The sequence below is a fragment of the Falco cherrug genome, chromosome 5 (genome assembly GCF_023634085.1).
Source record: "Falco cherrug isolate bFalChe1 chromosome 5, bFalChe1.pri, whole genome shotgun sequence".
Taxonomy (NCBI): Eukaryota; Metazoa; Chordata; class Aves; order Falconiformes; family Falconidae; genus Falco; species Falco cherrug.
Window position 1 is genome coordinate 29495551 of NC_073701.1, and position 24396 is coordinate 29519946.

General features: G+C 47.3%; 1 protein-coding gene across 6 annotated transcripts in view; it reads right to left on the reverse strand.

The window, feature by feature from the left end:
* Window positions 1–24396, reverse strand: part of HIPK2 (homeodomain interacting protein kinase 2) — a 144991-nt gene that overhangs the window by 116639 nt on the left and 3956 nt on the right. The gene's annotated exons all lie outside the window — the stretch shown is intronic.

Here is a 24396-nt window from a genome sequence, read left to right on the forward strand (position 1 = left end):
TGCATTGCAGTGGACTCCCCGTCAGGCCATGTCTGAGTCCTTCCCTTGTGTGGCTTGATGTCATCTTTCAGAGGAGATGAGCCTCTCCCACAGGAATAGCCCCCTTCCTCCAGACCCCTGCTACAGAGCAGCTCCGTTTCCCTCGCTAGGGTTATGGGAGATGGGACACCAGTGGTGATCCCCACTAAGCAGTTGTTACAACCTGGAGGTGACCAAAGACACCCACACCAGTGGCTGCCCCTGTGTGTGTGCAGGCATACACTGCATGAAATGAGACCAAGGGACTAATGTTCCCTTACTCTTCCCTCACAGGGCCCTGGGCTGAAGCAAGACCACCTGCTCTACCTCAGCTGCTTCTCCAGGGTTTCAACAAGGCTCAGAGATCTCAGCTTGGAGTTACACACACCGAAAGCTACCAGTTAAAAGACATGCCTCCTTTTGGAGAAGTCAATAGCAAGGAATGTGAAAGGCTTTTGCTATTAAAAGAAACAAAAAAGAGAAAGAAAAAGAGAAACTATCTCTGCTTTCTAAAACACAATTGCCTAATGCCTGAACAACTGTAATAACTAGCCAGTGGTGGCAGGTCAATGTCTGTCTTGACAAACCTTTCTGGAAACTCGCTTGCAGAAGAAGGGGAAATATTGGGAGGACTTCGTTTATCAGTTTCTCAGGAGACACCACAAATAATAAGCAGTTCCCTCCCCAAAGTACCCTAATGGGATCCTAGCTTTACAAAAAATGATGCTTGAATATTTTTCCTGAAATATAAACTTGCCATGCACAGTCAAAATTAAAAAAAAAAAAGGGAATTTTTAAGAGAAACTCCACGGGGAAAAGCAACTGTGAAATAGCCAAACATCAATTATGAAAACCACAAGAAGAGGCTCTTGTGCATGGGCTTTAGGGTTTAGGGATTTGAAGAAAATGTGCATCCTGGTTTGACTCATAATGTAGGCAGAGAATGAGCAACTTTCCTCAACTTGTACAGCTCAGTGAGTATGTTCCTCTGCTGAACTGTAACTCTTTAAAGTCAGCGTATCTACACAACTTTCCTGCATCTCATAGCTCCTGGCTCATGGCAATCTTTGTTCTCCACTCCCATCTCCTCTGCAGCTTTGGAGTGACTGGCTTACTCCCATCCTAAGTGCAGAAGAGTGAGCTGATACTACCATGACATGGGCAGACTTCCACTGAAGTGTGCATCCCACCCATCCAGTAGCTTGCTCATTGGTGGCATGATCATTTCTACATCAAACCTTCAACCAGAGGTTCCTCCTCACTTGCTACTGCCCACATATAATTCTGAACTAGCAACGGGCTATGGGCAGTGCTACTTCATTCTACCTGAGGAAACATACATGGGTAGAAAAGCAAAATATAAAAAATTGAATAAAAGCAGATGGATTTGGGGGTGATTCTGCCTGTGAGTCAGAGCTGGACCATTTTCCCAAGCTTAAAGATGATGGTCTCATGCATGTACCACAGGATTTCCACAGGACAGGACCTCAGAGAGGGAGCAACCAGAATTGTGAATACCCAGGGTAAAACCAGGAAATGCATTCCCACAAGACCCCCAGCAAAAAGCAATGGGATGATCCTGTCCTTCTTTAAAATAAGTTGCAAGTCTGTTGGTTTGTGGCATTGCTGTTTAATGGTACGCAGCATTATTATAGAAGAACAGCATAAACCTAACAGTTGTCATAAGGGAAAAAAAGACATCTTGGTCTGTCTGCTTTTTTCCTCCATCCCTGATTTCTCTCTACCTCCAGGGTTACACATGCTCCTATATGCAATGCCTGGATGCAAGGCTTCACCAAGCACTTTCCTCTCCGATGACCAATGACACCAGGCGTTTCCCTATCTCTTCTTCCAGGAGCAATGGCTGTTTATCATTCCTCATGCCCACTCTGCATGATGGACAACTACACAGAAAACAGTGAAAGCAAGAGTATTTAAAGTTGAACACCAAGAATGCAAGGCTTAGGAAACCTCAGCTTTAAGACTGCCTGGGCAACCTTCCTTCAGCCCTGTTTCTTGCCTGTGTATTGTGGCAGAGCTGTTAATCGCATAATCACAGGCTATTTTTCTACGGGACCTTGGCCTCACCCAGTACAGCAGGATACACAGTGCTCAGCTAGTGAGCAACTAGTCACTATTTCATCTTCTCCACGCTGTTCGAGGTGTGTCCCCAAGCCTTGTTTACTAGCTACCTGCCACATTCTGCTCTGCAGATGGAATTAGTAATTTACTCATGGACTTTCCTACAGTACATATCATTGAAGTAACTGAATGTTTCACAAACATAAAGGAATGTATTTTCACAATCCCCTCATAAAGTAAGATATGCATTACCCATATGTCATGGGCAGGGAACTGAGGCACAGAAAGATTAACACGAAAAGCTTCCACTAATTTTAAATGCCTAATTGAAACTCTTAGGTCCAAATCCTTCAGAGATTTGTTTTGTCTGCTGAGGATGTGGTGACAACCATTTTTTTTAAAGGCTTAAAACTTGGCCAAGTTTGGTCTGATGTTCTGGGAGAGAGCAGAAGTGGTGCCCCTGACATATATACCATGAAAATATTACTGGGTTGTTAAGGTGGGGGCTTGCTTTGTCATTTCTCTGTACATCTGTTATACTTGACACGCATCAAAAAATTCAACAGAGGTATACAAGAGCTGTTTTCTAAATATACATTCTAAGGCAGGTAGCTAGGATGGGAAATTTTTGCCCAGAGTGTTTAGATTTGGTAAAGCTGTGAACATCCAAAAAGCGGGTCTTAAAACGGGGAAGCTGTTAGATGGCCTCAACAGCAGGTTATTGCCATGACATACACTTTTCTTTCTCTTGAATGGTATTATCCAGCTGTTGAAGAAACCACACAAGCCTGATGTTACACTAACAGAATCAAGCCAAACTTCAATGCAAACTGTAACTAAAGCTTTTTTCATATCCTGGTTCTGTTCAGATAAACAAGATTAATCTATTTTTAATCTTAATGAACAACAAAGTCTTGTTACTCAATTCCAAAGAGCAACTTTTGCTTAGAGCATAAGCCCCACCTTTCCTCCTGTTCTCTCAGAAAGAAAAAGCAAGTGTCGTGTCAGGTACTGTAGGCAGCACGGGTCATAGGCTGGATATAGGACAGGGATATGGACACTACTCAGAGGCAGTGAATCTTGCATTGGTATAAACTGATCCACTGATCCTTCCCCTAATTATTTACAGGGAGATTCACAACATCCTGAAAAAAGGCCCACATGAAAATTTCAGGCAGTGATTTATCTGTGTTAACACCAGGAAAGAAAGACAGGCAAAAAGACAGGGATGGGGGGTGGGGGGGTGGGGGGGTGGGGGAGCGGAATAAATCACCCAATTGCTGCTGCCAGTCTTTTTCAGAGCATTAAAGTATTTTTAGAGACAGTTTTGTAGAAGCCTAAAATCCAAGCTTACTATCCACCAGGTGTGCACAGGACATGGCGGGGGGGGGGGGGGGACACACAGAGTGAGACAATGTGGGAGGTGACAGGAGAAGTGGTTCCTCCATCACGTTGTGAACAGGCAAGGACAATCCTGGGATAACTCCTGATGAGTCCTCTCTGCCACCCAAGCTGTATTCCTGGCAAATGATGTTATAAACTGTCCCTCCCCTAGACAAATACCACATGCCCACAAAGATGAACACAGACCCAGTTTCTCTGTCCTGCACTGAAAACTCTCACCATATATCCCTGCTTTTCAGCTAGCAATGTCTCCTGACTACACTAACGTTTACTAATTTAGTATTTTTAATTACAGAGGGATTTACAGCACTGCACTACAGTGCTGTCTTTTATTATACTCACTGTTTCTGCTGGATCTGGGTACACTCTACATACAAAGTTGCACATTAGACAAATTACACTGCACATTAAGTAAATCTCTCTCTAGAAACAGGATTAGATTAAGAGGCATCTTCCTTATTCCTAGTGTATAAATTAATATATCCAAAATCAATATGAAGTAAGAGCTCCAAATCAATTTATTAAAAAAACCCCAAAAAATAGTTTAAACATTCTCCACAATGAATCAAATTTATGTAGGAGATGCATTCTTTTTCTCCTATTTTGCTTAATAAATAAAACAGCTGGTCTGAGGAATCAGGTCAATCAGTGTCTGGAAAAAGCCCCATTAAAGCTGCTATATAACCTAGTTTCTCAAGCTGCATAAGGCATCCTAATATTGGAGATGCAGAAGTCCATGCAGAGACAGCCTGGATGGCTCAGCTTCTGGCTCTTCAGAGTTATGGAGGATATTTATCGCAAAAGATAGCAGTGAGGTATCTTGAAAACATCTAAGGAGCTAGGCTCTGAAGGAGCACAACAAAGACAACATGATGCATCCAGACCTATACTCTAAATATAGCTAGTGATCTTGGGAACCTAAGTTGAGGTCATCCAACATGAGGAGATGGTAAAGGACCACATTTTCACATATGCTCAGATTCACTCGAAGCTAGCCTAGCCCTGCTGCCACAGTGGATGACAGCACCTCTTCTCATGGCACTCCATGGCTGCATGGTCCCATCCCTCCCATGCCACGTGGGAGGGTGAATCCAGCAAAGCCCAAAGCTGTGGGCGTGCTGCACAGGCGCAGAGCCTATTCCAGTGCAGGTGGAAGCCCCCCAGCATCAGCCTCCCTCCTGCACTGCAGACGGCTGTTGCTGCAATGCCCAGACCCTGGTCACCTTGGAAAACGTAGACCTTCTTTTCTCCTACAGATTCGAAAATGCTTTGCAAAGGATATCACAACCCACATACCACAGAGACAAAGATGGAGCCAGAAGAAAGTGACTTGCTCAAGCTTAAAGGGCAAGGCAGCAGCTGAACTGGAAAATGAAACCTGCTGATCTACAACCCTAGGTTTTAGCTTCTTAAATAAGGATTCTCTTTCCTCATTAAAAAACTAAAAATGGGAAGGGGGGGGGGGGGGGAATATTCTGTAGATACAATGAACTTGGTCCTCAGAGGGCTAATGACCTGATATACTTTTTTCTTTCCCTTCTCACCTCCCTTTCCCGTGATAAAAGTTACTGTAACTTCAAGGACTATCCTTCTTTACTGGTCTACTTTAACCGAGTGTGTCAGCTAAACATCCTTTTCCCCACCACCTGAAATCATAGACCATCCTTCCCAGAGAGAAGATTACCTTCTCGCTTTCAGTCTCTCTAGATGTCCTCACAACACCCTGGATTGAGACCGCTCCGCTTTCTGAATCGTGCTGAGGGACACCAAAGTCCTATCTGCTGGTTTCAGCCTGCAGTACGTGGCAGCCTGAAAGGGTACCCTGGAGGTAAAACCTGGTTGTTCTCTATTAATTTTTCATTTCAAGAATGGCTCCAGGGAAAGGAGGGAGATATAGGTCAGAGACTTTGGGGGCTGATTAGTAACTCCGTATATCTTTCTTTTTTTTTCTTCTCTTTTTTTTTCCCCTTCCAAATTCAGAAACAGAGGGTTTTCCCTCTGTATTTCTCATTTACTCCTTGAACATCATCCGCATTAGTCAGCAAACTCCTGCTATTTCTTCCACAATCCCCTGACACTTACAGAGTGACTAACCCTTCTCTCCACACACTTTGGCTGCAACAGTTGTTATCTGGTTTTTTTCCCCAAGAAAAGTGGGTCTCCACACTGCACATGTGCAGTACTCCCCTGTGGTCACTGCCGCAAATACTCCTGCTGCCACACAGCTGCAAACACTATGATTTTGTAGGCACAGAGCTGAAGAGTCAGGAGGTGATGGCAGGGCCTGCGTTCAGGTCACTTACTAACTCACAATCACAGTAGCAGCGCTCCTCAAACTGGGGTTCCACCACCCCATTTATGCCCCAAGCACAGGCATGCGGAGAACTCAATGGAGGAAGCTTGAAGCAACCGGGCTTCTCTTCACGGCCCTTGGGGTGCCTGGTGCCTGACACGGTGTGCAGAAGGTCTCAGCTGGGCTTTTCAGGCATGAATGCAGGGTAAGTAGAAAACACAGCTCCTCATGACTCAAGGCCGCATCATCAGAGCATGACAGAAGGCTCCTCCTGGCCCGGTGGGCTTGCACAAGATGCCCACCCACAGCCATGCTTACAGGGGACCTCGCACGCAACTCACACTCACGTAGGCATACCCACAGACCTGCCCACACTTTGTTCTCAGTGCTGTGCTCGAGCAGACAGGGAGTTTGTTGTGTTCACCCTTCCAGGGTGATGCCAAGACCACTCTCCCCTAGGTCCAACATGCAAAGAGGATGCTTTTCCCCCAGGGCAAGGCCATGCCCTCAGGCTACAGTAGGTGCTACCTAATGCCACCCATAAAGGGCGCGAGCCACATCCAGAGTGGAGCATGTCAGTAAGGATCAGTGGCAAGGCTTGCCAACTTGTTGCCAAAGTCCGTTCCCCATTTAACCTTGACACCCTCACCCCAGCACCCACCCTACTCCCGTCGCTGTTACCTCCATCTCCACTGTAGGAGAGCCTTCTGCATCGCTGTGTAGGGAGGCATGAAAATAAACCACCGGCTCCAGTGCCACACTCCCTCCTGGCAGATCTGTTTCTCTCTTAACTGTTTCCAAGTGCCTGGCTGTTTTATAATCCCCACTGAGCATTCCCTTAACTCCTTCCTCACTGAGCCCTTCCACCCTCCCTCACCCACTCTCTCTCAAAAGGCAGAAAAAGCCAAGGCGAGGTAGGGGGTACAGAAAGCGAAGGAGGGGGCCTGAATCAAAGAAGGAACAACTGAATCAAATTGCATGTATAACAGAACCAGCAAATTAGTCATTTCCCCAGCCTTCTCTCACGCAGACAAACTGACTCTTCTATTAAAATATTTCTTTTTTTTTCCCCTGTGGACATTTGTGTACCTTAGAAGCTTACTTCTCTGCTAATCTCCTGCTTTTTCATACCATGAGGTCATATGCTTCTGCTGGTAGCACAATTTTAAATCACACAGCAGCTTGCCCTTTGAGGTCTGAACCAAAATCACTTTCTTAGATCACAAGTAAATATGAGTTGATGGCTTTATGCCCAGTGTCACCACCACCCCATTTACGCATATTGCAACATCTGAGAAGAACTGAGGAGCGCAGGTATCGCTTCCAGTGGAAAGGACCTTGGCAATCACCATGAGGGCTGCGAGAGGGCTGTGTGGAAGAGCTTGTGCAGAGGGACACAGACTCCCTGCTTCTGAGACATGGGACACTGCAATCACCCTGAACTGGTGAGAGTTGCACATAACTATCGATGCTAAAGGCTGTGCATTGCACGTGTGTGTGCATGCATGTCAGTGAGTGCAGGTGGTGGGTGAGAGGGAGTTACCCAGTCTGAGACATTTTATGAGACCCACAGGTCAGGGCTACACCGGGATAACCACGACATACTGCAAGTTGCTGTGTGCCAAGGTATACTAGCAGCATGGCGTGGGACGGGACAAGTACAGCGACCCAACAGCTTTGGATTTCATAACTGTGATTACATGCAAAGCAATGTCACTTCACACTCCAGTGTGTATGCTGCTCCTGTGACAGGACAAATAAAGAACACAGGGCAGGGGGAAGCAATGGCTTTAATGCATCCCCTCCCAGGTGGGAACAGGACACCTGCAGCTGGCTGCTTCTCTTCCCTCAAAGCCTACGGCTGCTTCTTCCAGAGTCTTGAGGTTACCCCTGACAGCTTACACTCAAAAGTTTGCCAAGGTATCTTTTTCCGTGACAAAATGAGCTATTCTGTCACACAAGGCTGGGCCACAGGGCTTTTAAAAATGGTTCTGCTGCTGTTCAAAGGGAGCAGCTTGCTGTGCAGAGGAGTGGTAAAGTTAATAGTAGTAGGATCAGCACAAGCTCCTACCCTGCCATCTGCCTTCAGCTCAGCCAGGCCTTCTGCTGAACAGACAACGTGGGCTGGGGCCACTGGAGTGAGCAGCAACTCAATGACATGAAAGACTGCCTGGGTTAGTTGATTAAGAATAAGATTAAGAGCGCAGGAATCTTGTATAGCGCTGGTACTGACTCAGTTCAGGGATTTCATGGGGATATTTAAGCCTGGTTTTCCAAAGTCTTTTAGTTTGCGCAAGTGGGTGTGTGCCAGCTTGAACTAGCCCCATGAACTGATGGTCCCAGAAACAAGGGTCATCTCTGAAACTGCTACGCTTTCTTCTTTGGTCACCGCTGGTAGAAAGTAGGGATAAATAATGCTTAACTACCTCACTCCCCTGTAATGTTTAACTCCTTCACATTTATAACGCTCCGCAGGAAACACAGGAAAGTCCACTGGAATGGTCAGGGATGGCCCTCACAACCATGGGTCACGAGATCTGCCCTGTGGACTTCTTTAGGTGCTGGCCACTGCCAGCAGGCCCCAGCAGAGGCTGCTCAGCTCTGCTCCTGTACATTCAGACTGACAGTTGCCTCAAGAGCTTTCCCTTTTTTTTCTTTTTTCTTTTTTTTTAAATAATAGAAGAGTCACTTAAGGCTTGTGAATGACCTCAAGATTCCAAATTGCTGACCTGCCACCAAACTCAGCCTGCCAGTGCAACCATGAAGAGCAGAGCTTGATCCCCTTGATGGATGGTGAGGACAAAACAGCTTTGTAGACCCATAAAAAAATGTTGAGGTCCCCTCTGATGTCATACCATTCCGCAGTGGTGTCCCATAGCAATCTGAAGGACCGCTGTGGCTGATCTCCAAACCCAGGAGGGGACAGGTAGAGGGAGCAGCAGAAGGGTGCTGGTCTGGAAGGGGGACAGGGGAGCCGGGATAAGCGAGAGCACAACCTGCCTGCTCCAAAAACTGAAGGAACAGAGAGCCCCTCCTTCCACAGATGAAGAGAAAAAAGACACATGAGCAGAAAGCCTGGACTTAATCATGAAAAACAATAGCTCATCATTTATTTTCATATCCCCTCGCTAATGCTGGAATAATGCTAACAGTGGAATTCTTATGGCATGCATGTCATGCCTGCAAATACCAAGTGAATTACTTCTCAGCTAGGCTATGGGCTATGGCACTGAGCAGCACATTCGTTACAAGTGATTGGATGATGAACAACAGTTCCCAAATTCCTCCTTCAGAATGCTACTTGCATTAGTTGTAATTTAATGAGAGAGAGAGGGAGGGAGAGAGGGAGAAAGTTGAGGCTCAAACCACTGAAATAATACTGCCTGCCACTGCTTCCCACAGGGTCTTGTATTAACTCACACCACCACCACCTCCACCACCTCCTCCTCCTCTACCTCCTCCATTTTCACACCTATCCTTAGGTGCTAAAAGTGGTGTCATGAAACCCATCAACATGGCAAAGGAGCATGGCAGGAAGCCCCCAGGCACATGCATTCCTTCTGGCTGAAACACAAGAGAGGATGCAAACCTCTCCCTCTTGTCTGCCAACAGTAACGGAAGGGCTGGCGGGGGGTGTGTGTGCTTCTCCAGCGGCCCGTCTCTGCGTGGACAAGCCTCCAACTCTTCTTTGGTTACTTCCTCCTTGAGCACCAGTGCAGGTGAAAGACACTGAATAGACAGCTTTAGAAACAGATCACCAAGCACACACAGAGTGACCCGTGTCAGTGCAGACCTCCCACCATGCACCCTGGCCAGCATGGTCCTCCTGTCTCCCAGAAGGAGACATGAGGTAGCCCAGCCTCATCCCTGCCTCACAGGCTATCTTAGCTGGTTTGTTGCTCTTTGACAATTTTGAGATCTAGTAAGCAGCCAGTAAATGTGAACAAAACCTTTGCTACACATAAGGCCTTCAGCAGTGTAAATGTGTCATCACTGCTGACCTCCAGCGAACCTGGGAATTACTGCCATGGCTGCCTCCTGTCAGTTCTCAGGTAGGTCTGTACCTCGCACACCTTCAGGGCTGAAACCAAGACTCCCTTCTTTGCTCCACAGACCCTGCCTGCAAAAGGGACGGCCTCTTCAGAGGGGCAGGGGCACCTTGCAGGTTTCTGCCCTAGAAGGAGCCTAACTGGCCAGCATCACCTCCCACTCTCCTGTGTCAACCTTGCCACAGAGCCCATCCCCCTTCACATGACAGGACATTTATCCACCAGATGACCCTACACATAAGGTTCACACCTGAAACATGACCCGCTGTGTGGGGTCTCATATGCTGGGCCAGAAGAAAGCTGAGAGGTCTGATCTGAGCAGCAGACCTACAAGTAAGAGGCTGCAAATATCATTACTGCTTTCCTAGTGTACCCAGTCTCTTCAGTGTTCCCCACTAACAGTGCATAAATGACAAACATCCACAGATTCCTACCCCATGGAGCATCCAGAATCCTCCCTATCGCCTCTATGCCAAATGTAATTTAAAAGCCCCCCACCCCTAGCCACATTTTGTGGTGTTTTGAAAAAAATTAATGCAAACTAAATTTACATGTTTCTGAAACGAAGGTATAGGCAGGGGAAGGCAAAATGCCCTTAGGATTGGAACCAAATGTATTTGTGCAAATGAGACCTAGGATTTACAGTTACCTTCCAGCCTCCAGCATGTGCTACAATCTTAGCTTTGGCTTAAAAACCATCTGTTTTCTTGTAAAGGTTGACAAACACCAATGATCCTTTCTTTGGTGTACTGGCCAAAGTCCCATGGACCTGACTGGGGGAGGAAGGTGGGCAGGATGCCACAGGATGCTCCCAAGGACATCCGCAGACTGTATGTATAGGCATACAGGTGCCTGAGTGCGCTTCCCAGCAATATAGCAGGCACGATGCTGGCAGCCATCTTCAGAAACTATCCAAACACAGACTGCCCCTCTCCAAAATCCCCCTCCCAAGCCCAGGTGTAGCATTGCACACTCTGTGGCTTTCCTAAAACTACGGCTGTGTTGTAAGCAGCGACAGAACTCTGAAATAAGTGAAAGCATCCAATGCTGAAGTGACCCTAAGTGAAGGCAACAACAATTGTTACAAATAAATAAACAAGAATCAGTCACAAAGAAAAAGGAAGAAATGGGGAGCCTCAGCCTGCTGTGACTACCTGTGTGCTGAGCAGCTCACCTACTCTAGCAATGCGGGGAGCCCAGCATCCCCACGAGGGGCACCAGATGAAAGGGGTCCCTGTGCAGAGAGCAGGCATGGGGAGGAGGGGACATAGGCATGAGAGGGAAGCAGGGGGCTCCCCTGACAGAGGCCCACCACAATGGCTACGTGGCCTTTAGGAGCCTGGCACAGGGGTGGTGTTATCTGCTACCAGCCACAAGCTGAGCCTGCTTGCCCGGAAGGAGAAGCAGTGACTAGGCTGGGAAGACAGAGACGAGTTAGCAGGGGCTGAACTATATGAATGAACATACATAACCAGACGTATGGAGCCCAGCTGGGCTACACCATTACTGCAGCAACTTCTTTGGACATCCACTGAAAACCACAGAGGTCAGAACCACCAGCCGTAATCAATCATATTTACAGTTTAAAATCCAACCAAATCCAACACTTCTGTTGGGACCAAGAAGTTCAGCTACAGGTTCCTGGCCCTGCTGCAAAGGCATCCTGTCCCTTGCTTCCCCTCCTGGCAGGCTGTCACAGCTCAGGAAGGGTAAAGCTCAGCTGCAGCACTCGGTGCCACACTTCAGTTCCCTTTAAGCCTTCAAATTAGGGCTTACACGGGGTTTAAGTGCAGCCTGTCCCAACACAGGGTTGGATTACACAGCTCTCGTGTGCTGCTGGGTTGCCACCTCCAACTGAAAAGGGGACAAGCGCCCTGCTGCCTCACTCACAGGCAGCCCATCTGCCTGGACACCCCAAGTAGGGGATGGGGGGAGCACCTGCCCCCCACAGCCCTCTCCATGTCCCAGGCAGGCAAGACAGGAAGGCTGAGATCACCAGGAGTGGCTCCTGCTTCCCTTGCCTCAGTTAGGCAAATAACTCCCAATACCTGATCATTTCATGGTAACCACGGAGTGGTTTACCCATGCAGCCATGCCTGCGCTCTTCCTCCCCCACATGGCTCATCCTGAGCCCCAGGGCAACTGCACAGCCCCCAAGCTCGCCAGCCTGGGATGTCCTACACGCAGCATTCAGCTCCCACAGGAAGTCAGCATGTTCTCAATATGCGATGTGCTATGCCCTCAACCATGAACACCTCAGGTGGGCTGGTCATCTTCAACCAAGCACGACCAAACATGACAGGGCTGTGCTGAGGAGGGGTTGGCAGAGGGGAAGAGGCCGCCAGGAACACAAAAAAGGACACAAAATACACAAAGAGAGCAAAAGCCCCATCCCCTTCACAAGCCTTGCAATAAAAATAGGGCAAGACGGACAGGAGTAACAACCACAGTGAAACCCAGAAAAAACCCTGTGACCTGCAACTTGCTCCAATGATGCCAGGTGACATAGGCATGTTTCCTAGCTCACCCCCAGTGCTGCCACAAGCATCTGTTTTATTGTACTCGGTATCAAAAGCATTGGGCATCCCCACCTGAAATGCTGCCCTACCCTGCCATTCACTCACATCCCACCTTCTTCCCTTGCACATTATCTTCTACAGGCAGTGGCTTTTTGGCAGGAGTTTCAGTATCTGTTTGTGACAGGGCATGGCAAGGGAAAGCAGACATCTCCTTGTAAAAAAGCATTCTCTTCCTGAAACCCCTTCAATCCTTCCTGACTGGGAGGAAATGCAGGGATTGGTAATGACTCAAGTGTTCCTATGGGAAACAGCAATGATTTTGGAGGAACACGAAATAACTTTTAAGCCAAGCCCAGTCTGAAAGAGGGGAACTCCACAGTCTGTTGCTCGAGTTCACAGTTGAGCAAGAACAAAACCAGGGTTCGGCTGTCTGCTTGCAGGGATGCTGAAAAAGATACAGCTACTTTACTGAGGTGGTCTCACCTACATCAGATATGCTGTGAGTGATACGGTAAACACATCTAAATAGATACAGATTTCCCAGGGGATATTTCATTTGCATACAGACACCAGCTACATCACAGGACTAGGTCAAGACTGAAATAAACTGAGAATACAGGAGGACAGACCTGAGACGTTTACAGAGCTACAGAGATACCCAACAACTGGTCCAGTAGGGCCACCAAAACCTGACACTAGGAGAGGTAAGTAAAAGATGCCAGACACACAGCTGTTCTGGGTCAGGATGGAGACAAGCTGGAGGATATGGATTACAGATCACTCCCAGACAAAATGTCTTGGATGATATTTTTCTCAAGCTTGGATTTCTAGTAAATCTTTTGTTCAGTTTGAAGAGCCACATTGCTTCAAAAAATCTCTCCCTGACTTTCACAGGCAGAGTGGCAGTGTCCCCTTCCACAACACACTGTGATTTACAGCCTTCCACACTCACACCAGCAATACAACCCCTTACACAAGGGACTGCAGACAACATTCCTGCCAACACATACGCTGTCACAGCATCGCTCCACACAAACACTCTGCATTCACCTTGTTTATATTTCCTCCTGTACAGGCTGTGACAGCTCACAAACATGCAGAAAGCCTAATTTATATTTATAATAAATCTCCCTTCTTCATTCCTTGCAGTGGAAAAGAGCCCTCATACAAATGCAATTTGCTGAGAGAATGGTGTAAGAGCTCTAAGGAAAATCAGGCCCACGTTGCCTCCTGTAGACAAAGGGGATGGAGCCACATGCAGACACTTATGCACACTCCTACATGTGCCTGCGAACATGGAAAGAGTCCCACATACACATACATACACACACATACACTTCCACCTGTATTCTCACACACACAGTCTGATAACAGCATCTACCACCCCTTCCGACTCGCACGTGCTTTCAGGCAGCACAGGCATTTGGAAGGTGCACTTGAATTATCCAGGTGCTCACAGTCCCAGATAAGTGACAAGAAAATGACACCACAAAAGAAGTATTGTCACCATCAACGGGATATGCTTGTGTCTGGGTTTCACATGTCCTTGTCAGGTGGTACAGCTATTTTAAAATGGGGCTTGCAACGTGTTTCTTATCCCCACTTGCTAAATACATACACATTGTGATGTTGAGAGAATGCAGAGGGGCAGTTTGATGGGAAGGTTTCTGGTGGTGCCAGTGATAGTCCTAAGAGAGAGGAAGGAATTTATAATTGTACTCATGCCTAAATGTGATCCCCACATGCCTTGGAAGAGTTATGAAGTCTTGGGTTTCTCCATGGTGTCCACAAAGTGGCTGTAGCCAAGAGATGTCTTTTTGTTTTAATCTGGCTTCAGAGAAAACATTTTGATCTCTCTTCCCTCTGCAAAGGACCTCATTCCATCTTCCCTTGCCTGCATCACCCTAAGGCCTGACTACAGAAGTATGTCCCCCACAGGACAATGACATCAGCCTGCTCAGAAACTGGGGTTAGCATGCCGTGCTGGCCCCGTGCAGGGGAAATGCACCCAACCAGTCCTCTGGTCTCTACTGGCTCCCAATAAGCTTCCATGAAGGTGACCTACTAATTCCTGTTGAGGTGTTCTGTGCTCATGTACCTTCTGAGCAACTTTAGCCCCTGATGGCATTGCAGTCTGAGTGACCCCTGCAATTGCTCCTACCTACTTCTCTCCATCCTCGTGACACTAATCTGAACCGAAAACTCTTCACTCAACACAGCCACCGAGCCTGCCAGCAGCCCACCCGGATGCCCAGCTCCTGTGCACTGACATATTGGGAGCTGGAGGCTGGGCATCACCAAATCCCAGTGCTGCTCCACTGCTGACCCAGGGCTCGCCCTGCAGTACATTGCCAAATTCCTATCACGGGAAGAGCCCCATTACATACTGTCCTACCCTATCACATAGCTAAAGCTAGCCGATACGTTACCCCTTACCACTCTGCTCAGATCCCTCCCCTGCACTCCTCCTCAGGGTCCCAGAGTACCTAAGCGTGGGATCAAAACTGTCAATGTTAAGGTGCTCAAGAGCATCACCAGAGATTTGCCTTGTTAGCCACAACCCTACTCAGGGTATTTTAAAGACTAGCAATGACCACTTAACTCCCCAGAAATTCTGCCACAAGAGGAAGATAAAAGATTGCGCACACACACACAGAGTTATGAGAATATCTAAGAGGGTTTGCTGAGATTTTTTTTCTCCAGCTTCTGAAGTCAATTATCTAAATAGGAAAGCAACAATGATGGCCAGAAATTACTGCTATTTGGAGGCAAAACAGAGACCTGCTGAAAGTCCTTGCCAAACTATCTGGAATTTGTCAACACTAAACGCCGCCTAGGAGAAAATAAAACCCCATGCATTTTAGCTGGATGTTCTTCACCTCTAGCCTCGTGCTTTAAGCAGATAGCCTTCCTACCAATGCAAGCATGGACCAACATGGATGCTTGTCCTGCAATCCTGCTGCTGTCAGCCCCTGTCAGAGGGATAGCCTGAAGCCATGGCAGAACCACGCAGATGGTCATAAACCAGGCTCCTGACCTGCTACTGGCACAGCTCTTCCAGAAACGCCACTGTGAAAAGCTAACACTGGGGCGAGGCGCAGACCACCTCTGCTACCACCAATCTCTGGGCAGGCTGGAGCATAGTCTAGAGATCATACTTTTGTTGATACCCTTCTTTTGGGTACTTCTCCCTCTTCTCCCCATGCCAGCTCTGGCTGATTTGAGTACCTGTCACATCCCTTCTCAAATACAGGTCGTGAGCTCTCTGGGGCAATGCCATGCCACATTTGTCCATCTTTTGGGGAATCTGCAGCACAGATATCCTTGGCTTGGGATACCAGCTGCTAGTGGCTATGAATAATTCATAATTAAAATAGAAGTGAAGCTGCACCAGGGGACTGTTGTGCCTCGAAGTTTTCTCCAGACTAGATTACTCTCAGGAGACACAGGAGAGCTACCACAGAGATAAAAAAATAAATCTCAGCCTACTAGGTTTACACAGAGACCATCAAAAAATGTGTCTGTATTACTCTGACCTCCAGATCTTCTTTTTTCCTTCGCTTTTTCCTAACCTTTAAAAGGCATACAAGATAAACAGAGGAGAAACCAGGCAGACAACATCCTCGGAAGAGATGTAGGAATATAATCAAGCCCTCAAACACACACACACACACAAACACCATAATTTATCTCTTCCTCCTCCTGTTTGATATTATCCTCTGTTCTAGTATCATAATCTGTTGCTATGGAAACAGCTATGATGTCACTACGAGAGGTTTATGGATGCCTTGAAGAGGAAGGAAAGGTACATGATGATGGGAGAGAAAAAAAACCACCTACAAACAGCTGCTGAGCAGGAGACGTTCCAGGAACAGCAAGTGTTAACAGGGAAAAGATAAATACAGCGACGGTGCTGGCGCTGCTGCAGACAAGAGCAGAATATAAACCGTGTTTTAAAAATAAAGAATGCTTACAAATTTTGCCTACAAGTAAAAATATTCTGGGAAAGCTAAAGGAGCTTCCTGAAAAAACAAACTTTCTCTGAAATATTCTGCAAGTTTTCTGGGATTGGATATTTTCTGAGCCTGGCTGCTAGAGTCTAAGTCTCCATCAACCCACTCCATCGTCTGCTGTAACATTCCCTCCAGAACTGTTAACGTAACCCACCACCGATGCAGCTAATAGTTAGGGATCTTACTGGCTATCTGCCACCCTGTGTGCCTTTACAATCTCCAACTAGAAAAAAAAAAAAAAAAAAGGTATGTCTTCAAGCAAAAATAAACAGAATCATTGAATCGTTTAAGTTTAAGTTCATCAAGTCCAACCTTTAACCCAGCACTGCCAAATCCACCACTAAATTATATCTCTAAGCACCACATCTGCATGTCTTTTACATGTAGGGGGGTGACTCAACCACTTCTCTGGGCAGCCTGTTCCAATGATTGATAACCCTTTTGGTGAAGAAATTTTTCCTAATATCCAATCCAAACCTCAAGTGCAACTTGACATTGTTTCCTTTTGTCCTATTGCTTGTTAGACTGACTTCCACATCACTATACAGCCTCCTTTCAGGCAGTTGTAGAGAGCAATAAGGTCCCCCCTGAACCTTCTTTTCTCCAGGCTAAACAACCCCAATTCCCTCAGCCGCTCCTCGTAACACTTGTGCTCCAGACCCTTCACCAGCTCCCTTGCCCTTCTCTGGACACGCTCCAGCACCTCAATGTTTCTCCTGTAGTGACAGGCCCAAAACTGGACACAGTATTTGAGGAGCGGCCTCACCAGTGCCCAGTAAAGGGGGACAATCACTTCCCTGGTCCTGCTGGCCACACTGTTTTGGATACAAGCCAGGATGCTGCTGGCCTTTTTGGCCACCTAGGCAGACCAACAGCTCATATTCAGCTGCTGGTTGACCAGCAACCCACATCTTTTTTCATGATGCAGCTTCCCAGCCGCTCTTCCTCAAGCCTGTAAGCGTTGCATAGGCTCGCTGTGACCCAAGTGCAGGACCTGGCACTGAGCTTTGTTGAACTTCATACAACTGGTCTCAATCCACCAGTCCAGCCTGTCCAGATCCCTCTCCAAAGCCTTCCTGCCCTCAAGCAGATCAACACTCCCACCTAACTTGGTGCCATCTGCAAACTTACTGAGGGTGCACTCAGTCCCATCATACACGTCATTGAAAAAGGTATTAAACAGGACTCGATGCTGAGCCCTGGGGAACACCACTTGTGACCAGCCGCCAGCTGGATGTCGCTCCATTCACCACCGCTCTTTGGGCTCAGCCGCTCAGCCAGCACTTTACCCAGCACAGAATACACATGTCCAAGCCATGGGCAGCCAGCTTCTCCAGGAGAATGAGGTAGGAAATGATGTCAAAGGCTTTACTAAAGTCTAGGTAGACAACATCCACGGCCTTTCCCTCATTCACTAAGCGAGTCACCCTGTCATGGAAGACCAGGTTTGTCAAGCAGGACCTGCCTTTCCTAAACCCCTGCTGGCTGGGCCTGATCACCTAGTTGTCCTGTACATGCCGCATGATGGCACTCAAGATGATCTGCGCCACAAGCTTCCCTGGCACCAAGGTCAGGCTGACAGGCCTGTAGCTCCCCAGATCCTTCTTCCTGCCCTTCTTGTAGATGGTGTCACATTCGCTAACTTCTGGTCAGCTGGGACCTCTTCAGTTAGCCAAGACTGCTGATAAATGATTGAAAGTGGCTCGGGGAGCACTTCCACCAGCTCCCTCAGTACCCTTGGGTGGATTCTGTCAGGCCCCATAGACTTGTGTGTGTCTAAGTGGTGTAGCAGGTTGCTGACCGTTTCCCTGTGGATTATGGGGGCTTCATTCTGCTCCCCATCCCTGTCTTCCAGCTCAGCGGTCTGGGTCCCAGAGAAAAATGGTCTTTACTATTAAAGACTGAGGCAAAGGCAGCATTAAGTAGCTCAGCCTTTTCCTCATCCTTTGTCACTATGTCTCACCCAATGAAGGATGCAGATTCTCCTTAGCACTCTTTTTGTTGCTAATGTATTTATAGAAACATTTTTTATTATCTTTTATAGCAGTAGCCAGATTAATTTCTAGTTGGGCTTTGGCCCTTCTAATTTGCTCCCTGCATAACCTCACAACATCCTTGTAGTCCTCCTGAATTGCCAGACCCTCCTTCCAAAGGTCATAAACTCTCTTTTTTTTCCCTGAGTTCCAGCCAAAGCTCTCCGTTCAGCCAGGCTGGTCTTCTTCCCTGCCAGCTCATCTTTCAGCACATGGGGACAGCCTGCTCCTGTGACTTTAAGATTTCCTTCTTGAAGAATGTCCAGCCTTCCTGGACTCCTTTGCCCTTCAGGACTGCCTCCCAAGCGACTCTGTCTATCAGCCTCCTAAACTGGCCAAAGTCTGCCCTCCAGGAAGTCCAAGGTAGCGGTTCTACGGACCCCCCTCCTTCTCTGAGACTCAAAAACTCTGTCCTTTCATGATTGCTATGCTCAAGACGGCCCCCAACCATCACATCACCCACCAGTCCTTCTCTGTTCACAAGCAGGTCCAGCGGGGTGCCTTCCCCGGTTGGCTCACTCACCAGCTGTGTCAGGAAGCTATCTTCCACATGCTCCAGGAACCTCCTAGACTTGTTTCCTCTCTGCTGTTTCCTCTCTGTGCAGAGATGCACTGAATCCACTGGATCACATCCAGTAGCAAATAAACACCTTGACCCCAAACCATAAGCAAAAAAAAAGCTTTTCTTGCTCTCTTTATCCAAGAGAAAAAACATACCCTTATAGACTCGCTGCCAAACGTACTGATATACCTGACCTGCTCCTAGAGAGAACAGTATGTTGAGTCTCATATGTTTAAAACATGACCAGCCTTGGGGCCATACATATCCATGTGCAGCATGATGCACGTGCCATTCTCGCCCATGAGCTCAGGCGCTGAGACTGTGCCTCCACACCTGTACCTGTTTCAATCACCCAGACTGATGGTGAAAGTAGGGCAGACACAGGGACAGAGAGGGTGGGACAGTTACACATGCTCTTAAAAGACATGTGCAAGCTGCAGGAAAATTCAGCATGTGGGGACTGCCAGGAAGGAGAAGGGAGTATGACAGATCAAATTTGTCCTGCATAGCTGCCCTATCGTGGGAAGGGCAGTGGCAGTGCGGGAGGAAACCACAAGGATCTCAGATCAGTGAAAAGTAGTGGTGTTTTGGCTAATCTCTGCCCCATCAGAATTTCCTGAGCATGGAGAGCAGGATCAGAGAACTTACAAGAAAGGTATAGCATCAGTTTTGCCTCTGGTCTCAGCTCCATCTGGGAAATTCCCAGGCAAACTCTCTGCCCCACCTATAAGAATTAGGATATAGGTGGTATCTCCTGTCCTCACTCACCTTCCCTTCCAAAGATGTTAAGAGACAATTGCAGGAAAAAACCTGGGAGAGACTGAAGTCTGCAAGGGCAACCGCAAAAACAGTCCAAGCCAGGATCTTCAGCAATTCACCCAGTTTTCTGTTGCTGCCAGCCTTCGCTGTGACAGCCTCAGCCCCTGTACCTCTCAGGGATCACCTTCCTCTCTCCTGTTACAGTCACCTGCCCTCATCTTTCTTCCTCACCTGTCTCTCTCATCCTCTTCTCTCTTGTTCCCAACCTATTGCCTTACTTTTTCTCAACCTTCAGCCCACCCCTTCCTTCCTCGAATGAACCTCTGTCAAAAAATGTTTAAGGAAACCTACACATTGTGCTTTCCTCTCCCCAAAGAGCCCAGCTGGTTTGTATAGTCCACCCTCCTGTGTCTCTGTCTACATAAAATGCAAATCCTTTGGGGTGGGAACTATCTGCCCCTTCATATCAATGTCATGCCTAGTACAGTAAGGTCCTGCTTTTGTTTGGCACTGGCACTACTATAGCAAATACAACTATTCTTAGGAATACTTCAAAAGCACCAAGGGAGAGTAAAAGAATAGGAGGTGTGAAAACAATGCCAAGTGTTTTGTGGGGTTTTCAGCCTCTTTTGCATTTTAGGGGCAAGGTTCTGTTCCTACTTTTTATGAAACAATTTCTTCTCTTCTGTGCTTTCTATTTGGGACTGCAGAGTAGAGAACAAAGCTGATCTTGGTGAAGAAACCAAGACTGCTTTTTTAAAAATTGGCAGGTGACACCAAGCAGTAAGGGACTGCAGAGTCAGGGGAATTAGATTAGAATTCAAAACAATCCCAACAAATTAAAAGGTACAAGATGAAATTCAAACAGGACAAACACAAAAATCATACGCTGAGGCAGGAAAGGCTAGCTCCACACACACAGGACAGAAAATGGCTCACAAGGCATCAGACCTCTTGGACAGGATCTGGGAGCCACGGCGGATCACAAGCTACACACAGATGAACCATGTCACAGTGCAAAAGTTAAACCAAACAGGACCGCTGCCTGTAAGAGATGTGAAGGAACACTGCTCTACCTGGCCAGCACAGAACTCCAGGCACGGCACTGTGCTCTAGCAGTGCCATTCAAGAGAGAGGTGGACTGGCTGAAGGGAGCGCAGAGAGCCACGAGAACAGTCAGAGCTGAGGGGAACAAGACACATGAGAAAGAGCTGAAGGATGTGTTTGAGATAGGGTTTGGCTTCAGGAACACAAAGCCAAGGAGAGACATGACAAAGAGGAAGGAATAGTCTTCCCCCAGCCACTGTCAATAGGACAAGGAATCACAGCACGCAAAGCAGAGAGGAGTTGCAGAGGAGGTAAATTCTTTTCAGTGACAAAGTGAAGGGCAGCAATGACAGCCTGATCAGGCTGTGGACCCTCCATACACAGGGAATATGCTGGACTAACATGTTAGGGAACATGCTGGACAAGCACGCATTTAGTATAGTACTTCCTGCTTTGAAACACTTTAGTCTTTCCTATGCCCACTTCCTATGATTTCAATTATTGTAGTGAGAGTTAAGTTTCTTTGGCATTTCAGCACAGCCCACAGAGCAAGATAAACCTGTCAGGGTTTAGAACTGGAGGAGACATTAGCCTGCAGGGTACCGCTGTGTAACACCGTTGTTCCAGGTCTTCATAATGCCTTTAAGGATTAAAGGTTATAATGAACAGGGAAGACAGCTGCCCTTCTGAGTTTCCCAAGTATCTCTGGCAAATACCACTGCCTTGCAGGGTGACCTTTCCCACTTTTCAGGGTAGGAGCTATAAGTGATTGCTCTTACTTCATCCTTCCAGAGATGGATGTCAGCACAGGCCCTGGAAGGTGAGCAGGACAGAGAATGAGGTGTGAATAAAGAGTGAGCTTCAGCTTCTCCAAGCAAATGGCCCATTCAGTGGGAAATGCTGAAGAAAACCAAGGGAGCAAACTATGCCATCCTTCACCCCAGCATAAAGCTCCCTCCTCCTCCACAACATGACACAGATGGGCTACCACGCATCGCATGGAGACAGCGCTTCCCTCTGCGTAGCTCCCTGGGTTTCATTGACACTGTTGTTGGCATGTAGATCTCCAAAATCAGAATCCAGTTCAGCAGCAGCTCAAGGGCTCACATCTCGAGGACACTTGCCTCCCACTGGCTATTTTGTACCCCCTCCCCCCTGCCAAACTCCGTTCCTGGGCATCATTCTGTCAGTGGCTTGATCAGACAGGCACTCTTTATAAAGCACCTTGAACAGATACAGCACTGTAACAACACACACTATTATGGCTTATTATTACTTCCATTAAATAAATAAATCATAACTTTACAGCCTTTTAACTCTTTTAGCTCTGACTCTGGACTCTCCAAGATATTTTGAGATGTGACAATTCCTTTGCCAGCCTATGGCTACAGGGCTGCTCCTCCCCTCACCTGTGTAGGGAAGTCTTAGAAGAATGGTTTCTACCATCAGAATTACCCAACTCAGAAGGCTACCTGAATTCAAGAGTGGCCCCCAAATATACACACTTGTGCTTTCCAGAGGAAGGACCTCAGTTGCTGATGGGGCCAAATGAGGAAGGGTTCAGGTGCACTCTGTGCTGTAAATGGGGGGAAGCAGTAACTTGCCTCTGCTCTTCCCCCATGACAAACAGACAAACTGGTAAATGCCCGATCTGGAGTGAAATTATCACCTGGGTTATTTTCAAAACAAAAGCTGAACTCCGTACTGCTATGGGAAATAGTTTCAAAAGAGAAGGCCTTCTGTTAAACACCTAGGTCCATATTAGGGTACATAAATAGCTGAAGACACAACCTTTTCTCTAAATAGCATTTAATTCTCACTTCTTGTTATCCACCAGTTAACCTTCCAAAAGCAAGTAAAAGCCCTAAAAATAATGTTTCACATTCAGAGGGCAGAGATTTCCTAGTGAGGAAACAACCTCATTTTTATAAATGGACTGATTAAGCTATAGAGGCCATGAGTCAGAAAGGTACTTCAGTGTGTGGCCAGCTTTAAAGACATAAACAATTCTAATGAAGTCAGCAGCACTGCCCGTGAGCTTAAATTTAGGTGCAGACCTTAAAATACCTTCTTAAATTGGGATCAGAGAGGAAAAGGGTGGAACTTTCAAAAATATCCAGTCTCAGCCTACCCATCCTCTACAGACACAGGGATTGAGACACCATAATAGCCGTCAGCCCACCACCGAAAACCTTTGCAAACTCCCCTTCTCAGGAGCCTCGCCCAAAGGTACACGCTATCCCAGTTGCCTTGACTCCTGCACCTAAGAGAAGTGGTCTCATCTACCTCATATTGGTGTCTCAGCCTAGTCCGAGCAGAAGGTGGTTGAACTTGCCCTTGACTTCGCCATCTGACAGGACTGCTCTAACACCAACACCTGGGACTCACTTGGTGAAGCCCACAATCAGGACAAGGATTTACTTTCCATGCCCAGGTCACCAATCCTTCCATGATTTGACTTCCCAGAACTTTCCTCCTGACCAAATATCTACATACTTTTACACACCATTGCAGCAATGTGGCCAAAACTGAGCCCTTACTTGTTTAGCCACCCAAGTACATATCTGCCCCCGAATAAATTACCTAGCTTCCAGAGGCTGTCCTAAGTTCAGAACCCTCACAGGCATCAAGGAGGTCTCTGGGCTGTCTCCCACTGGTAGAAGACTTACACTAATCAGGGTGGATAGCCAGCTCCTACCCAGTCTGGATGAAACCACATCCAGTTGTTTTCAAAGCAGGACATGAAAGTGGTAAATAGCAACCCCTGGGTAAATGGGGAAACCTGAGGCCTGGAAAAATTAAAATTACTTAATTTTCCAGGGCAGCTGAGGTGTCTGGCCGAAGCCAATAGGGTTTTCCCCACCTGTTACAGCCAGACAGGGGAATGCGCTGCATGGAGCCCAAGGGCCGATGACAGTGGCAAGTAACTGTGCTTGCCTTTTTGTCCAAGTGTGTTGTTTGTCTCCTTGCCCTGGGCCCTGGTCCCAGCAGTGCTCTTTCCACTTCTGAAAATGAAACAGCGTTTTTCACCCATTACATCTCAAACCCATTTAATCGCTAGACGTAGCAGCATGATAAGGGCAATAATTACAACTGGAGGGGGCTTCCTGTTATCCTGAGCTAATAAAAACTTGTGCTTTTGGTCCCAGCATTGACTTAGCTTAAGTTCTGGTTATTAATTCATAAACAGGAAACACCTCTGAGTTATCATCTCCCTGCATGAACTTTGGGGTAAAGACCTTTAGTCCGCCTCACTGGTGGTGGCTCCCTGATGAGCAGGTTTTGTGCACTTTAACGAAATTTGAGGATGCATTCAAAACCCAGCAGGGCTGGCCTGTTCCTGGTGTTAAATGGGATCCGACCTGCGATGTATCCAGGGTCAGATTTTCAGGCTTCCCAGCCCCTCATGTGACAAGGACAGCATGCAGGCAGGTCCCTGCCTGCACTGAGCTCCAGCAGCAGCACCGGTGGCGAGGTGCAGTTTGCAAATATTACCCAGATTAATTCCATAAGCCACCCACATAGAAAACTACCGACGCAGCTGCTAAAAATACACTGTGAGTTGCAACAAAGTTGTCAGGAACAAGTAAGAAGCAAAGCAAAGAGGAACAAAACCA